The sequence below is a fragment of the Nyctereutes procyonoides genome, unplaced genomic scaffold, assembly GCF_905146905.1.
Source record: "Nyctereutes procyonoides isolate TBG_1078 unplaced genomic scaffold, NYPRO_anot_genome, whole genome shotgun sequence".
Taxonomy (NCBI): Eukaryota; Metazoa; Chordata; class Mammalia; order Carnivora; family Canidae; genus Nyctereutes; species Nyctereutes procyonoides.
This window is the reverse complement of record NW_026575082.1, coordinates 27717863-27732192: the sequence shown is the minus strand read 5'-3', so window position 1 is coordinate 27732192 and position 14330 is coordinate 27717863. Positions and strand designations below refer to the sequence as shown.

At 45.4% G+C, this 14330-nt stretch overlaps 1 protein-coding gene across 9 annotated transcripts in view; it reads left to right on the top strand.

Annotated features, from left to right (window-relative positions):
- The window catches only part of LOC129514584 (ly6/PLAUR domain-containing protein 6B-like), a 167212-nt gene that overhangs the window by 125895 nt on the left and 26987 nt on the right, over positions 1 to 14330 (top strand). The window contains exon 1 of one of the 9 annotated variants that reach the window (XM_055333275.1): positions 11221 to 11282. The exons of the other annotated variants lie outside the window; for them this stretch is intronic. The gene's annotated coding sequence lies outside the window, so the exon portion shown is untranslated. Of the gene's footprint in view, positions 1 to 11220; positions 11283 to 14330 lie in introns of those variants that run through there. 9 annotated transcript variants of the gene reach the window in all.

Sequence of the window (14330 nt, the reverse complement as noted above, 5' to 3'; positions counted from 1 at the left end):
ACAGGCAGAGGGAGAAGCAGGCTCCCTGCGGGGAGCCCGATGCGGGACTCGATCTCAGGACCCAATGAGCCAAAGGCAGATGCTCAACTGCTGAGCCCCCCAGGGGTCCCAGCACGTGAGGGTCTTGAGTTCAGCGGTGCAACCGACTGGTCCAGGATGCGTCTCCTGCCCCTCTCATCCCTCCTCCATTAACCCCAGTAAGGACCAGCGAATTGAAGGGGACTTCAGGTCTTTACCTCGAGGATCCTTCAAGGAGTTGATGATTAGTTTTACAAAGAATGGAAAAGCGTTCAAAGAAAGGAATAAAGCCTCCATTGGTAAGTGACCAATGCTTCAATTCCAGCCCCTGCTGCGCCTAGGTCCCTCTGCCTGCCATAACCTCCTGACTCCCAGACCTGTGGCTCGCACTGGGTCATATTAACTACTGATTTTTTTTTTTGCCCTTACCTTAACTGTTTGACTTACAGGCTTCCAAACTATGTCGATTTTTGGCTTTGAAGGGACATTCGGGCTCATTAGATGACCAGAGACAATTGGCAGGACCTGTCTGATAGTTACCTACATCGTAACATGACAGCCAACCCATGGCTTCTACAGAGGGCAGGAATACTATGACCCTAAATGAGGTCACATGCAGTCATATAGGATGCATATGTGACAGACTTTACAACTAGGGTAGCGCCTGTGCTTTAAGCCAACAGTACCTCTACTACAAAGAGACTTTCCTCTGTACACACAGCCATTACTCCCACACCTTACGACATCCAGCCATCTCTGCTTTGAGGTGTCTTTGCTGCTTCCATCCTCAGTTGAATTGTATGGGAAGATTGGAAGTGGATCCGTTGAGCCGTGTTTGCATTTTTCTGGAAGCGTGAGAAATGGTGTCTCAGTGATTACATGTGGAGAGACGAGGAAGCAAAAGCACGGCCTGATTTTTATTTTTATATATTTATTTTTTTAAAGATTTATTTATTTATTTTTATTTGTGATAGAGCGAAAGAGGCAGAGACACAGGAGGAGGGAGAAGCAGGCTCCATGCACCGGGAGCCCGACATGGGGACTCCAGGATCGCGCCCTGGGCCAAAGGCAGGCGCCAAACCGCTGAGCTACCCAGGGATCCCACGGCCTGATTTTTAGATCGCAGGTGAAATTGGCAGCATTGGTAGTGAGAGACCCAGCCCCCAAGCACGTGAGCTGCGTAAATGCATTCCAGGCCACGTGGAGAGAATAAACCTGGGGCCCCACGACAGCGATTTTCTTCACATGCATTTCTGGCCACTCCCCATTTGGTGGGAGAGAGATTTTGTTTGTCTGTTGTTGGACCTCGGTTTCCATCAAACATGCAGCCAACTGGCTAATGTAGCAACTTGCAGAGCTGGCTGGGCTCCTGTGTTTGGTGTCCTGGCAGGAAAGAGATGTTTGTTGTAATTGGGTACCTTAACTGTTCTTCCATCTGGCCATTTCCTCCTTCCTCTTACTCCTCTTCCCATCTCTCTCTCTCTCTCTCTCTCTCTCTCTCTCTCTCTCTTTTTTGTCATGTTGCTTTTTATATGGTAAATGGATGTGAATGACCAAGGGCAATGGATCAGCTCATGCCCTGCTTCTTGGCTTAGAGGGTGGATGTTTTGGGAGTCGTCAGTAGCAGGAAGCCTTGCCGCGGGACCCGTGAGGGGCTGGGATAGGTGACCAATGCTCCCGCCGACTCTCACTCATCGGGCCCTTCGTTGTGCCTTCCCTGCAATGAGAGCCTCCAGCAGGTGGAACACGGAGCCTGTTTAGAGGACACGCATAGAGAGGTTCAGCTCAGTGTGCCACTGCGGCTGGGAGAAAACTCCCACGGTGTCAACTCCTGACCCTGCCTGGCGCGCTCTCCTTCCTCCAAGAGCTTCTTTGCCACAGTCAAAAGTGAAAAAAACTGTAAGGGAGCTGACATTTACCGAGCACCTACTACAGGCCAGGCATTGTGGAACATTCCCTTGATTCTCAGCGTTTCCTTCTCACTGTAGCTGTGAAATTTAGATGATGCTGTCGTGATGTACACATGAGGAAACTGAGACTCTAAGAAGTCCAGCAACTTGCTCAAGTTAACCAGTTTCTACCAATGGTGACCAGAACCTAAGCTCAGGCGGTGGTGTTGGGGGGCTCAGTTGGTTGGGCGTCTGCCTTCAGCCCAGGTCACGATCCCAGGGTCAGCGGGGAGACTGCCTCTCCCTCTGCAGCTCCCCCTGCTTGTGTGCACGTGCACGCATGTGCTCTTTCTCTCTCTCAAATAAAATCTTAAAAAATATAAAATAAAATAAAGAAGCCTAAGCTCCAGATCTGAACAAGGGTTTCCAGAGTCCAGTTAAATCCAGAACCAACTACACCTTGAGAATGACTGGTGTTCTTCTGGGGGGCTAGGGATTTAAATGGAAGTGATGAGGCTTCTGGCACAGCCTCTTAACGTAGGATGCAGCACGTAGACAGGAGCTCACGCTCCTCCCTTTATTGCCACGTGGTAATGTCAGAGCTTTATTGAAATTGTAGAGCAGCATAAAGACAGCAGCTTGCCAGCGCTGTCAGCCAGAGGTCCGCGCAAAATTAACTCCATTTCCTATCATTTTACCCTCTCCTGCCCTGCTCAGATGAGACCGAACATTGCTCCCTAAACATTTCCCCGTTCTTCAGCCCACGACAAGGCAATTCCGCGGAAGTGCGGAAGCTGTGCAGGTGCCAACCCCTCTCCATGGAGCGGAGTCTGTCAAAGTTACAGACCCTGCATCTCCCCTCACTTCACAGGGGAGGCCAACTCCCCTTGCTTCTGAAATGTTGTTTTCCTTTAAGCTTGAGAGATGCCTTTAATGCTTTCCTCCTGATACTACTACGGTGCAGACAAGCTCTTCTAAGTCAAATGACTCTTTTATGAGGTCCTGGAAACCCGTCGGTGGTGCACATTCTTCTTTCTCAACAAAGGTACCTCCCCGCACTTCCTCTGGCCGAAAGGTCTGGTCAATAAACCTGTCAGAGGCCAGGCTCGTCTGCACCAGGCGCACTTCACACCTTCCCGGATGTGATGAAAGGAGCCCTTTGGAGCTCAGTGGGACGGAAATTACTCTTCCTATCCAGCTCTAGAATAAAAGCGTACATCTATCCGTTTTCGTTCTTGTCTGGCCATACACTGGTCGGGAGATTGGGGTTTCCCAATTAGCCGATTTGTAAATACCCAAGTTGGGAGGCCAGGAAAGGGCATCTGGCTGTGCTCAGCGATTCCAGAATCACTGACTGGCGGCAGGTAAGACAGAGAAGTGCATGCAGGGGACCCGCTTCCCCTTCCCACAACGATGCTCGATGCTCGAGTGCTGTTGTGTTTTGTTTTTTAGATTTTATTTATTTATTCATGAGAGACAGAGAGAGAGGGGGGCAGAGGGAGAAGCAGGCTCCCTGCGGGGAGCCCGATGTGGGACTCGATCCCAGGACCCCGGGGTCACACCCTGAGCCCCCCGGGTGCCCCTGAAGTGCCATTGTTCAGGAATATGGAAGGGAGGTTTGTGCATCCAGTCACCAGACCAGGGTTTGGAGAGCCTATCACCTTATCCTGGCACAATTATGGGTCTTCAATGGGGACTGGAAAGCTCTGCAGTTACGCAGATGACCCTCGAAGGCACCGGGAGGTATTTTACAAGTCCAGCCACCTCAGGGCCTGTTGGCGAGCCCACAGTGCTGGTAACCGTGTTGCAGCGTAAGACCGGGAGCTTCCACGTTGCATTGCTCATGAAGCACAGAGAGCTGCATCCCGTATTTTAAGGAGATTTTACATTTCTGACAGTAGTGATTTAAAAAAAAAAAAACACACACACACAAAAAACAAAACCACACCAACCGGGCTCTATTGCCCAGAGCAGCATGTATGCCACACGCATCGTTTTCTCCCCCAGATTTCCAACTGGGATGTGTTTCTGCTTGCAGTGTTGTGGAGCCCTGGAAAGGTCATTCTGATTTGTTATTTTCTTTAAAGTGGGCATTCTCAATATGGGGGAGTTCATCAGCTCACAGAGGGCTGTTGTTACTTCAAGACTTACAGGCCCCTTTGGAAATGTCTCTAGCCACTGATGTCACGGCAAGCAAAGCCACGGCCCCCCGGGGATCCTCCCCCCTGAAGCAGGCCTGTGAGGGCAGCTCAGACTAGCCCTGTTAGTTTGTATACCGTCTGCGTTCACTCCAGTTTTCCTAAATTTATGGTCAATAGTGTAGTTACTTTAGGGTTTTTTTTAGTTAGGTCAGTTAATTCACAAAACTGGTAAGAAATAGTTGAACCCTAAGTTAAAATGGAGACAGCTATGTCTTCAGTAGACTTTTTGCACAAAATCCTATCACTTTATTTATTTATTTTTTTCTTTAAAGTAGGCAGCGCTCCACCAGCATGGAGCCCAGTGCAGGGCTTGAACTCCCGCTCCTGAGATCAAGACCTGAGTTGAAATCAAGAGTTGGATGCTTAACCGGCTGAGCCACCCAGGCGGCCCAAATTCTATCCCTTTTGTGTGTTTTTCTTGAGAATAAGGAGAGGACATACCAGAATTGTAAAGTCTGTCCCTCTGTGCCTGGCGAGAAGGTGGATTCTGGTCTGCCTACACCTTCTCTGGGAAGATTTAATCAGCGTTTGCTGTCAAAGAAGAGAAATGCTCAAGCTTCGGTGAAGACACTTTGTCTGTCTCGATAAACACAGTGAAGGCGACGTTAGGCCCTGTGTGAGAAAGTGAGGGGAATACTTTTTATGATTAGAATACAAAAAGACAGATTTACTAGGGGCTCTGCTGGGCCTTCTCCCTCTAAACTTCCTGATTCAGCGGCCGGTGCCGTGGCGGGTACGATGTTATGTGCTGTTGTACAAGTGAAACCAGCGGATTTAACGATTCTCTGCTCCTGGGTCATAATTCTTCCGTAACAGTGGAAATTCCAAACGACAGTACTTCTTTATCTCCTTAGGGCACACACATCTCTTTTCTTAAGGTGGATTTTTTGGGTGGTGGTGGTGGGGGGGTGTGGGGGTTGGCTTTAGATAGTCTTCCAAAGGCAACTAAAAGAAAGGGAAAGGAGAAATAAGTGCATATTGAAATATGAATGAGTCAGACCGGAAGTGTCAACTGGATCCTTTTCGTATTAGAAGCGCCTTAATTTTCATTTGTGGGTGGGAGGCTCAGCAGGGTCCTGGCGTGCACCTCTCAGCGCTCTGGCCCAGCCTGTCCCCATTGCTGCCTTTGCTGCCTGTGCTGGCCTGCGTGGGGGCATCGGGGACTGCATCCGCCACAGGCTCTGTAGAGGGCCGGGGTGAAGCCTGGATGTCAAAGGCCATGAAATAAATTTTGTTTTCCGAGGTTTCAGTTGCCCCAGTTCTCCCCCCACACCCCCAGCCCTACTGAGGTCAAATCGACAAATTGTGTATGAAATTGACAGACTCGTGTTCAGGTGCCCAACGTGGGTGTGATGTTTGGCGAATGTATCCATTGTGCGGTGATGACCACCATCCTGTCCGTTAACATCTCCATTGTGACCTCACATGGTTGTTATTATTATTATTTATTTATTTTGCAAAAAACTCTCAAAATTTACTCTTCGCAAATTTTACATATGCAGTTCAGTATTATCAACTCTGGTCACCAGGCTCTTCATTACGGTGCCAGAAGTTATTAATCTTATAATTGGAAGTCTGTGCCCTTGGGCCAGCATCTCCCCATTTCCTCTACTTGACCCAATCCCTGGCAACCACCGTTCTACTCTCTGATTCTATTATTTTGACTTTTTTAGGTTCCATATCTAAGTGGTCGCATACAGGACTTGTCTGTTTCTGGCTTATTTCACTTAGCATAGTACCCCCACTTGCATTCACGTCACAAATAGCAGGATTTCTATTTTTATGGCTGAATAACATGCAATAATAACATGCAATAATACAGGTGGAAAATATTCCAGGAAACCACATTTTTAAAATTCATTCATCCATTGATGGGCACTTTGGTTGTTTCTGTATCTTGGCTGTGGTGAATAATGCTGCAATAAATGTGGGAGTGCAAATATCTCTTCAAGATAATGATTTCACTTCTTTTGAATATATTCCCAGAAGTAGGATTACTGGATCATATGGGAGTTCTATTTTTAATTTTTGAGGAACCTCCATACTGTTCTGTAGTGGCTGAGCCAATTTACATTCCACCAACAGTGAACGGGGTTCCCTTTTCTCCACATCCGATCCTATGATGGTTATCTCTTGCTTTCTGAGGAAACCTATTCTTACAGGGGTGAGGTGATACCTCATTACAGTTTTGATTGGTATTCCCCCAATGATGCAATTTTTTAATTGGAGTATTTGGTGTTTTGCTATTGAGTTGTATGAGTTGCTTATATATTTTGGATATTAATCTCTTAGCAGACATTGGTTTGCAAATGTTTTCTCCCATTCCGTGGGTAGGTTGCCTTTTCATTTGATTGATTGTTTCCATTGCTGTGCAAAAATGCCCCATCAGGTGGTCTTCCTTGCCCTGTGACCTTGGAAAAGGCACTGCAGGGGCCTGTCTCTGCTTCTTCCTCTGTTGGGGCTGAGATTTAACTAGATCAGGGGCTTTTCAGATGTTTTAAACTACGGAACCCTTTACCCACATGAAATGTTGTGATCTATCCTAATAAAAGCAATTTTACACAATCTGACCTTTTCTCACTTAAGTGTAGGTGAGGGGCCCAGAGTTGCCCCTACCCTCCTCAAATCCCCTTCGTGTGTTGGAACTGCAACAGGCCTGCGGGCCGCCTCCAGCTCACTTGATCAACAGAATGCAGAAAGTTGCGCTAATATAAGGCCTAGAAACGCGGGTAATTTTACCTCCGTCAATCCTGAAGACAGCGAATTTTACAAATTTTGAGTCAACCAACCTAAAATGGCTTAATCCATTATAAAATTGAAAGCACCAATCATTCTCCTCTTTTATATGCCTTGCTCCTTATGACCAGAGTATTTTTAGCTTTGCTGTTGGTCAATGATGTGCAAACGAATGTGGGTGATGAATCCTGTAAAGCACACCCATCCCCACATTTCAGAACTGTGCCGGCCCTTTGCTATCCTCCCTCTCCTTGATTCCAGAAACCCAGATTCTTTGCCCCCCACCTTCTACCCCTCTAACCCTCTACTGTACAAATACCGTATCAGCTCTCTTACCTCTGTATTTATCATGTCCGTCTCCTTCAAAAAATAGCCCCATTGTCTGAAAGACCAAAACTCGGCTGCTGATACCGACCTTCTGAAAGTTCCATGATTATTTAATTTCCTCTCAAACCCTATTCCCCACTGCTTCTATATACATTCCATTTCAGTAACTCATTCTCTCCCCAGGCTCTGCCTTCAAGGCTGTGGTCCTGCTCTGTCTCTCTTCCTTTCCCCATAAAGACCCATCATCCTTCTGGTTGCCTACCTGTAACCCCTATAGCTCACCCTTCACATCCTTCCACGCTCCCTCTTCTCCCTCCCCTGGTACTTGGCAAGGAGGCAGCATGGTTTGGCAACAAAATTACACAACAGGGAGACCGTGCTAGGACCACTCCCTGGAATTTTCCAACTTATTTGCAAGATGCCCTTGGCTAAGCCTCTTTGGGTCCTAGTTTCCACATCTGTAAAATGGGGTTAGTAAAGTAACATCTCCCTTGCCTATCTCACCATGCAGTTGTCAGAATCAAAAAAAAAGAATTATATGTGAATGCACTTTATCTAATCAAAGACTCATCTTTCACGTTTTTTGTTCTTACATAATAGTGCGTATGTGGCATTCCTATAGCACTTGTTTTAATTATTGATCCAACTAGGCCCTGTGCTCACTGCAGTCCTTTCATGCGTGATGGCCCTTCTGGCCAGCTCTTTGGGTCAAAGAACTTTCTTAAATTTAAAATTTGACGTCGATACAGTTTTACAGCAATTATCACATATTAGGTAGTTCACGTGGATTTGCTTAATGGAATTTTGATCTCCGATATTTTCCAAGAACTAGCCATTTTTGGTGTGTGGGCAGGAGAGGTCACTTAATTATCAGAAGGACACTGGGATTCTGGCATTGTCCCAAGACAAGATAGAAAGTCTAAGGATTTAGCTTGGGTGTGGAAGGCCTTAGCAGCAGGTCAATATGTTCTCCATGTGGGATGCTCTCTTGAAGATTGACTCAAGGCAGAAGTCTCTTCTGGGACCAGTTTTTTTTTTTTTTAAGATTTTTAAATTTATTTATTCATGAGAGACAGAGAGAGAGAGAGAGAGGGGGCAGAGAATCACAGGTAGAGGGAGAAGCAGGCTCCATGCAGGGAGGCTGATGTGGGACTCGGTCCTGGGACCCAGGGTCACTCCCTGGGCCAAAGGCAGGCGCTCAACCGCTGAGCCCCCCAGGCATCTCTGGGACCAGTTGTAATGAGTCTGGCCGTTAGTCCTTGGTCAGCACAGCCTTTGAAAAATTCCAGATGCTCGCAGTGCATAGAGAGAAAGTTCCAGTGAATGAGGATTGCCACCTGGGCTATCAGAACACTGGGATCCTCCAAGGAGGCTGCATCTGTCCCAAATAGCCAAAGAGCCCTTGGCAGGCTTCATATGCTGTGTCTTAGCAGCTCACAGGATGTCGCATCCAATTTTTTCCTAGTCCAATATATTCCCAGAAAATAAATTGTTGTGTTATGTTCATTGTCAGAGTGAGTGCTCATCGTGTCTCGGTGAGTGGGTGGCAGATACTTCTTCATGTAAGTCAAGATTATCGGAGTCATAGGGAAAGATACCTTTTTTTTTCTTTCTTTCTTGGATAAGTGAAATGCCTTCAGGAAGGTAAGGTGAGCGTGCTGTGATAAACCCTCAGGGGGCAGGGGCAGGCCAGGCACATCGTCTTACTATACTGGAGATTTAATTTGGGGTAAGCTGGTGATCAGTAAAACGTGTGATTTTCCCCCTCCAAGCTTGACTTATCTAGTGGACTGTATGCTTCTGGGAGAACCGAACTTGCTGGCAGGTGAAATTGCTGAACCAAGAATGGGGACGTGGGAGCTATGAATTTGTTGGAAATCCCCAAAGCACCAGGCTGCCCAGTTCCTAGTTTTGCATCTGGAGACAGAGCCTCAACACGATACCTGCTCAGTGCTACGAGCCCGAGCGCTCATCTGCTCCCATCCACTTATTCTGGGGAGATCTGTGGAAAGTCTCAGCCAACCTGCTGGGTTTTTTTTTTTCTTTTTTTCTTTTTTTTTGAGAAAAAAAAGTGTTTCCTGAGGCATTTTATCTACTTGGCCAAACTAAATGTGTGTAGATCTGTTAGTTCCAGATTTGCTTATTTCTGGGGTCCTCCCTGCATGGTCTCAGTGCAATTAGTATGTTTCTCTACCTAGGGCAAGCTACAGGAATCACTAGCATTTTAGAAAAGTAAAGGTGGGGGCCCCCGGGTGGCGCAGTAGGTTGAGGGCCCTACTCTTGATTTCAGCCCAGGTTGTGAGCTCAGGATCGTGAGGCGGAGCCCTGGGTTGGGCTCTACACTCAGTGGGGCATCTGCTTGAGTTTCTTCCTCGCCCTCTGCACCCCTCTCCCCCACTCAGACATGCTCACTCTCTCTTTCAAATCTTTTTTTTCTTTTTTAAAGTAAGGGTGGAGGAATTAGTAACACGCCGTAATCCATTGTTTCCATAGCAACAGGCCCACGTTTGCTGTTTGTACATGGGCTGCTTCCATCACGGTATCCAAAATGCTTTAGGGCATGTACCATGTCTTAAACTTTTGTTTCTGGTCCCGTGTGTGGTGCACAGTAGGTGTTCAAGAATGCTTCTTATATGAATAAAATAGGTGTGTGTGTGTGTGTGTATGTATACACACATTTTCCATTTTAAAAGTTTAATACTTTCTCAGCTAAGAAAACACTCCTAAAATCAATATGGGTTGATGATGTCAAAACATAACATCTTCTAATCCAGTGCTCGATGTAATGACCCACGCGAAAGGAAGCCGAGTAAATGAGGACGGCATTGGGTGGCTGTGCTGCAGCAGAACGTTGCCAGATTTTCTTAGATTTGTCTGCAGGGCCCAGTGAACCCAGACCCAAAGGAATTCTTGTGACAGCTCTCTCAACTCTGCTTTGTGAGCTGCCGTTGCCAAAAACTGCAGAAAGTCAAGCAACAGCCTAAGCGGGGTGGCAAGATTTAAATATACAACCGTCTTGTAGCTCTTATGTAGCTATCAGATTTCTGAGGTTCTGGATTTTTCTCCGAAGCATTTCATAGCCAAATCAAGCGTGTGAGAATGTTGATTATTCCTGCCATTGCCTTTTTCCTGAAGGAGGCTTCTGATTTGGTGTCAGTCTTGTATGTCCGCCTCTTTATCATATAGCCTTAAACCTGTAGCTATTTTGAGTTAATGGTGAGAAATCAGATGATGTTTGCTGTAAAGTATGTACTGAGAGCCCCGGCCCTGTCTTTTCTACATTCTCGCTTCAGTGTAGCCTGTAATACGTGCATACCCTATGCAGTGTTTTTCTCTTATTAAATTCATCGTCTCATAAAATGCTCCTTGAGAGAAAATGTGGCTTTCACATCTCATTTCTGCGTTCAGTAATATTCAGCAAACATTTGGACACCTGCTCCATGCCGAGCCATTGCTGGAGATGAAAGATGACTCCTGCCTTCAAGGAGCTTGAATTTGGTGAGAGAGGGAGATAGGAACTGCCCCCCCCTTCCCCACCCTTTGCACACGCATTCTTCTTCCCATCAAAGAATGTGATGCATGGGCTTCGGGAGCATTCAGGGATTAGCCAAACATTTTTTGGTAGACCAATTAAAAGAAATCATTGAGGAGAATAATTAGGGTTCAAAGCCCCATACTTAATCTCACATTAACCTGGAAAAATAGAAGCAGTGATTGCCATCTGCTGACACACCACCGACTGACAAGGAGTGAATGTTCTAGGCTGGCCAGGCTTCCCTCTAGCAGGGCCAGGGAAAGTACCCCTGATTAGAGCAATTACAGTGACTCCCTGAGCCGGTTCTTAATTTGCTTAATCACACTCACTTCACCAGACTATGCTTTTGGTTTAGGGAATTCTACGGGAAGAAAAAAAAATGCAAGGTTTGGGGAAAAGGAAAGGAAGCAATTAGGGAAAGACAATTCAAATTCTCCTCCCTCATCAGTTTAGGATTGGCAGGAGAGGAGAATGACATCAATGACCAGGTGTCAATACGAGGAAGCTGATTTGGAAAATGGGTCCTTTGAGTCTTGTCTGGGCAGGAATCATTGAGATCACAAAAGGAAGCAGCTGGTAAGTTCTGGAAACCTTTTCGTGTAAGCCCAGAATCTGAATAATGCACTAAGTGGAGTGGAGTGCATATATTTAAATATTTATGTACAACTGGCTGTTATTTCTTAGCCTCCTCTGCCAGGGTCCTGTGACTTGATACAGTTGCTTTTAAATGATCATTTTCTAGATGTTAGAAAGGCATTGTACAGAAGAAGCAAACAAAACAAAGCAAAACAAAACAACAACAAAAAAACTTAGCAAACCAAACAAGGAAAATGCAGAAGAGACCATTTTAGAAATCCATCATAGCAAGCTTTGTTTAAGAAGTTTTGAAGGCACCATCGTGTAGGGATTAAAATGGAGAAGTTTGAAATTGGAACCTAATTTATATTCTATCCATGATTTGCTAACTTTGTAGTCTTGGGCAAGTTACTTATCCTCTTATTAAACTTCACATTCCTTGTCCGTAAAGTGGGGCTGATAACTGTACCCTCCTCACAGGGTTGTTGTAAGAATTACATGAACTAATGATGTTAGGTACCTGACACCCATAAGCGTCCAGTAAATGTTAGCTTAGGAAAGGAAGTTATACTGCATCAGGACACATGGCGAAAAGCATCGGCAAGTCACTGGAAAGTCCTATGTCTGAGAGCAGGAGCTTTGTTTTAGGGACCGAAGCTATGGCTGTGAACCAAGTGGTGCCTGGCACATGGTAGGTGCTCCATAAATATTGATTGAATAACTGAATAAAAGTAGTTAGCTCATTTAGAGTCCATAAATTGGATTATTTTATTAAATTACTGTGCATTTTAAATGAATAAAGTATAAGGAGCAGATTACCAGTTCCTTTGCTCTCCTGTTTGGATTGTGTTAACAGGAGATCCTGTAGGAGAGAGAGAGTCACTACTGATTATAAACACACTTTTCTCCAATACCTCCAGAGCGTGGCAATTTAATATCCCCTTGTGATGAGAGTGTGTGATGGAGAACAGAGGCTCAGCGGGGCTAGATGCTACGGGAAAGTCCTAACTGCATCACAGCTCTCTCATTTGTAAATAGGCCCCACTCAGGGCCATAACCCGTTGGTCCTGCCCTAGTCTGTGGGCAGTGTCTTCCTCTGCGCCTCGTGTTTTAGGCTCTTGCACAGAGGGTGGGGAAAGCATTGGCCTTCTCCACCTAACCCTAGCCTGGAGTCATTTCTCAAAGATGTGAGCAAATACCGCCTTAGGAGGAAAGTGTACACATTTGCCAAAGAAAGGAATGCAGTTGTGGGACCTCCTAGCTACAGGATTATGTAAATCATTCAACACTGGTGAAGTTGAAGTTATGAGAGTAATTTCCATTTGTACCATAGCTAATTAGTCTAAGGAAAACGGTGACAGAGGATGTGTTCTGAAACTTCTCAGGAGGTAGCCCTGGAAGCCTGGCTTGGAAGAGCGAGTTTTAAAGATATCTCTAAGATGCCACATGTGAGTAGCTAATATTCACTGAGTTCAGACTATCTTCCAGACACTCTTCTAAATGAGATGTATTAATTGAGATGTATTAATTTACTCGCTTGAGGTCATTATTGTTCTCTCCTTTTTACAAGGAGGAAACTGAGGCACCGGGATGTGAAGTGCCTTGCCCAATGTTAGCACTAACTTTTGACGCTTGATTACATGTAAAATCACCAAAATCCTGAGAAATAGCCCAGGTATGGCAAAATATATAGCTGGTCACTCAGCCAAATAGCAGGAAATTCCCCCTCGCTAGAAGGGCACAAGGAGCCATCGCTTCCTTTCCTACAGGAGTGAGTCCTAGGCCCCTCTTACCATGAAGTCTTGATGTGAGGGCTTCCCAGGTCATTGCCTCTTTTCAATTTGAAAGCCTAAAATCTAGAATCTTAGAACCTCTAATGGAGTCACAGGAGATGAGCTCTTTCTAATGATTCAGAGAGCATAACAGAAATTGTTCATTTAGGGGCAGCAAAACAACATGGGCTAATGAGTGTATAAAATCTCTTTTTGACATTTGTCAAAATTGTATAGCATGTTAATGTAATTTATCTTGTGCGGGGCAGACACTTTTCATGGCAATTGTACATTTTAAATCTTAAAAATGGATAACTATCTTCTACCTACAGTTTAGATAACTCCTTCTTTTTTTAAAATTTTTATTTATTTTATGATAGTCACACACACACAGAGAGAGAGGCAGAGACATAGGCAGAGGGAGAAGCAGGCTCCATGCACCGGGAGCCCGACGTGGGATTCGATCCCAGGTCTCCAGGATCGCGCCCTGGGCCAAAGGCAGGCGCCAAACCGCTGCACCACCCAGGGATCCCTAGATAACTCCTTCTAAAGGTGGAATGTGGGGTCTAGGGTCGAGGCAAAACAGAAATGGACTTTGGAGATGAAAACATTAGCCTCTATTGGCCTGTAGTGCAAAAGATATCTTGCTTATAGTCAACAATCACAAGATACTCAAATGGATAGAATGCTTCTCTTCGGCTTCTCTTCCTTATCTATGTTCTCTGCTCGTCTTGCAGACCACTATGACTGTGTTGCCTACCACCACACGATTCATTTCAAAGCCAAATAAAAAATGCTATTTTGTAATTATCTACTATTTGGTCCTGATCTCAGGGTTGTGACATAGAGCCCTGAGTTCGCCTTTGTGCTGGGCGTGGAGGCTGCTTAAGATTCTCTCTCTCTTGCACTCCCTCTGCCCCTCCCCCACCTCCCTCTCTAAAAAATATGTTTTAATAAATTTTTATTTATGTGGATCAAAAACCAATAAATCAGTAAAATGAGATACATTCTGAGAAATCTTCCTCCTTCTTCTGTCCTTTTATGTGATTTTTTTTACCCTGTTCCTTCACCCATAGGTCATCACTTCTGTTCATTTCCTATGTATTGTTGCTGAGTGTATTTATGCATATATAAGTAAATATAGGTAATTTTTATTCTATTTTCTCTTCACAAAAAATTAAATGATATCCATAGCTCTGTATCTTTCTCCATTCATATATGTATCTGTACCTGAGAGGTTTTTTTCATGGTGGCTATATATAGGGAACATCCTCAT